Genomic DNA, 4,775 nt, shown 5'->3' with positions numbered 1-4,775 from the left:
TAAATAAATGGGTTCTATCATATATCATTTTAATCCATATTTCTCTCTTTATGTTTTTTGCTATTGACATTACTTGCAGTTTATTTTATATTTGTTTTCGACTATAGCCATGACGTTAGACAAAAACCAAACCTGAGTGTTTTTTTTTAGTTCGAGTTCAAAGTGGGTCATAAGGAAGTGGAGACAACTTGCAACATCAACAATACATTTGGCCCAGGAGCTGCTAACAAAGGTAGAGTGCAGCAGTGGTTCAAGTTTTGTCAAGAAAACGAGAGACTTGAAGATGAGGAGAGTAGTGGCCATCCATCGAAAGTTGACGAAGACCAACTGAGAGCCATCATCACAGCTGATCATCTTACAACTACACAAGAAGTTGCCAAAAAACAACAACAAAAAAAACCCCTCAGTGTCAACCCTTCTACAGTCATTCAGCATTTGAAGCAAATTGGAAAGGTGAAAAAGCTCAGTAAGTGGGTGCATGATGAGCTGACCACAAACCAAAAAAAAATCATCATTTTGAAGTGTCATCTTATTCGAGGCAACAACAACAAATCATTTTTGATCGAATTGTGATGTGTGATGTAAAGTGCATTTTGTACAACAACCGGTGATGACCAGCTCAGCTGTTGAACCAAAAAGAAGCTCCAGAGCACTTCCCAAAGCCAAACTTGCACCAGAAAAAAAGGTCAGGATCACTGTTTGGTGGTCTGCTGTGGTCTGATCCACTACAGTTTTCTGAATCCTGGCAAAACCATTACACCTGAGGAGTATGCTCAGCAAATCAATGAGATGCACCAAAAACTGCAGCACCTGTAGCCAGCATTGGTCAACAGAAAGGGCCCAATTCATCTCCACGGCAATACCCAACCACACATCACACAACCAATGCGTCAAAAGTTGAACAGATTAGGCTATGAAGGTTTGCCTCACCCACCATATTCACCTGACTTCATGCCGACTGACTGCCACTTCATCAAGCATCTCCACAACGTTTGCAGGGAAAACCCTTCCATAACCACAGGAGGCATAATGCTTTTCAAGAGTTCATCGAATCCTGAAACGTGGATTTTTACACTACAGAAATAAACAAACACTTCTCATTGGCAAAAATGTGTCAATTATAATGGTTCCTATTTTAATTAATAAAGATGTGTTTGAGCCTAGTCATAATGATTCAAAATTCACAGTCTGAAACTGCAGTTACTTCTGTACCAAACTAATGCTTATGAAATAGATGCATTGTCCAGGAGCCATTAAGAGGAGAGCAGAGGGTGTATCAGAAGGAATCCTGGCACTGTTCCTCCTGGAAGGTCTCTACTATGCAAAACTGGTTGCTGGAGAGGAATGGAAGGAATTTACATAAGGACCTCAGAGCCTTCTGAGAGAGAATGAGTTGGAATCCCAACATTTTGGGCCTCAATACTTGTTTTTAGAAATCTGAAGTCTTGCAAACTGGCTGCCCAGATAAATATACTATCAATCTTTAAAAAAAAAACACACACACACACAAAAGTTGAGAATACAAAGCAGATTATAGCAACGAGACTTTTATTTTCTATTTAAATTATTTTTAAAACAATGCTTTTTCCTTAAAGTATTCTTTCATTTAGTATCCACCTTCCTAAAATATCCGCCTTCCTTCCTAGAAGGTATACATTTTCAACAATAAAAAGGAAGCCTAATGACCCAGTGATGCTCTACCTAAGAATATATACATACAAAATTAATCTGACAATATTAAATCAGTGGTAATCACCATAGAACTGGGCTAAGTAAATTGTATACTACAACAGAAAAATGTGGGTTCTAAGTCAATTAATACTATATATGATATAATATTTGCAATATAATAATATAGTGAGAGCAACATTTAGTCCATTTATGAAAAACAGAATTTTCAAGCCTAATAACACACAAGAAATAGTCACACTAATTACAACTAATTATTGCAAGTGTGCATATTCTTTTTTTTATTTAAAGGTCTGGGCTTGCAGTGGCTTGTGGCTCCTTCCTGTGCTTCTTCTCTCTCTTGCTCAGGCCTGTGGATGACAGGCAAATATCCTAGTCTTCATATTGCCAGGAAGCTCACTAGCCAGTGACAAGACTGGAAATGACTTGATAAACAAGACGTGTGTGCTCAGTTGCTTCAGTCATGTCTGACTTTTTGTGACCTTATAGACTGTAGCCTGCCAGGCTCCTCTGTCCATGGGATTATCCAGCCAGGAATACTGGGGTGGGTTGCCATGCCCTCTTCCACGGAATTTTCCCCACTCAAGTATCCAACCCTGCATTGCTCCTGCATTGACAGGAGAGTTCTTTACCACTGGCACCACCTGGAAAGCCCCAGTAAACAGTACAAGAAAGCCCATTTGTGCATAACTCTGACAGCCAACCCTTTTGGAGGTGCTTCTCATGCCAAGGAAATTGTGCTTGAAAAAGTAGAAGTTGAAGCCAAAGAGCCAAATTCTGCATTAGGAAGTGTGTCAGGGTTCAGTAATCAGAAATGGAAAAAAAAAAATCACAACCTTTGTACCAATGATGGCTGTTTGAATTTTATTGAGGAAAATGATGAAGTTCTGGTTGCTGGATTTGGTTGCAAAGGTCATGCTGTTGGTGACATACCTGGAGTCCAGTTTCAGGTTGTCAAAGTGGCCAGTGTCTCTCTTTGGTCTTATACAAAGGCTAGAAGGAAAGGCCGAAACCATAAGTTTGATGGTGAGCATGATAGTAATACATTTTCATATGCTTCCCCAAAATGTTAATAGTAAATATGGTCTGATTTGCTTTCTTCATGCAATCATCCTAGTGTCTAATATGTACATCAAGTTCATGGAGTTTTAGAATTAAAAGGGATCTTAGAAACAATCTACTTTTTAGTTAAGCAGATACCCCAGTTCTCTTATTCTACAAATAAGTGACATACTCCAACGTCAAGTTATTGAAGGGACAAACTAAACCAGTCTCTTGATTTCTATCTCATACCTTAAAATATACATTTTCAAGTATACAGTATTCTACAAATATCAGTTAAGACAAGCTTATTCAAAATGTTCAAGTTTACTATATCCTTATTGACTGCTTGCTCTATCAATTACTGAGAGAGTGAAATCATCAAATATAATTGTGGATCTGCCTATTTTTTTAAAGGTACATTTTAAAATATTTCTTAATTGTGAATTTTCTCTCTTTTAGACTGACTTCCCATCCACGGCCTTCCATGGTGGCTTAGATGGTAAAGATCGGCCTGCAATGCAGAAGACCTGGGTTCGACCCCTGGGTTGGGAAGATCCCCTGGAGAAGGGAATGGCCACCCGCTCCAGTATTCTTGTCTGGAGAATCCCGCTGGACAGAGGAGCCTGGCAGGCTACAGTCCACGGGATCGCAAGCAGTCGGAGATGACTGCGACTTTCACTTTTCATCCACCTGATTTAGATTAAAACAGTTTTCTGCAAGGACAAGCACAGCAGAATGGAATCAATAAGCCATACAGAGTTGTCCCCAAACCCTGGCAATGCCTAGAAACAGGAGGGATCACAGAGAGACTGGAAGTCTCCCCATGGAGTCAATGACCTTGTGAGGGGCTCTAGCTCTGTGCTCATGTGGTCATCCATTTACACAAAATTTTCAAAAGTAAGCTATTTCAAACAGAGTTGGTTCAGCCAGCTAGCTGTCCCTTTCCACTTCAATGTCCTGTCTGTCACATTTCCCTCACACCACAGGCATTAGAGTGGCAGCAGGCAGTTTGAGGTCCTGCTAAGGAGAAATTGGGGGGCTAAAGTGTTAGCTGCAATTTTGAATGTTGTTTTGGAAATTTTCAGTAAAAACAAGTGAGAACCAATAGACATTTTACTTATTTTATTAAAGAACTGAAAAAAAAATTTCCCAACATTGTTTAGGCATACTTAACACAGTTAAGTAAAGTATGTATAAAGTGTTAAGTATATGCACTTCACACATATTTTACAAAGTTGTGTAAAGTATGTACAAAGTTGTGTACAAAAGTTAAGGTGCACAACATGATGATATATGTGTGTGTATATATATATATATATATATATATATATATATATATATATATATATATATAGTGAAATGATTAACACAAAAAGTTAGTTAACACACCCACCTCACAGAGTTACCATTTTGAAAGAAAATTCGGGTAGTAAATTTAGTGGAATATGAAAAAAAGTGGTTACTATTAAGAATGAAATCAGGAGAAATTAGCCTGATATTGAAAAACAAATTGCAACCAAAAATCTCCAGCTCATACCAAAAGCAGTAATTTGCCAGGGTCCAGCCCCGGTGGATCCAGGGTAATTCGAAGGGGAGACAGAGTAGGCAAGGAAAAACTTATTTATTTAGAAATATAAAAAGAAATTAGGAAGAAATAGTATAGTAGGAAAATATAGTGGAGAAAAGAGGCTGAATAACTTGGTTTATGTGGAAAACCAATAAAGTTCCAGACAAGGAACTTGCACCGTCTACATTAGGCCACCGGCGCCCACTTGAATAGCGGAGGGTGCCCCGCCTTGGGCTCCCTCTCGCGTGGGTCTTAGAAGCCAGGGCAAGTAAGTAGACTCGGAGAGCCTCCACGCCCCAGATGGGAATTCAGCCTGAAAAGTAGAGGGAGGGAGAGGAAGGGAGAGGGAGAAAGAGAGAGAGAGAGCCAACATGGCGGGGAGCCAGATATCCAAGAAACCAGTTTGAGAAGCTGGTCTGAGAAACTGGTCCATCCTTTATTGTCCAGAAACGCCTTTTATACTTTTGATTCTACA

The sequence above is a fragment of the Capricornis sumatraensis genome, chromosome 7 (genome assembly GCF_032405125.1).
Source record: "Capricornis sumatraensis isolate serow.1 chromosome 7, serow.2, whole genome shotgun sequence".
Classification (NCBI taxonomy): Eukaryota; Metazoa; Chordata; class Mammalia; order Artiodactyla; family Bovidae; genus Capricornis; species Capricornis sumatraensis.
This window is presented reverse-complemented; position numbering follows the sequence as displayed.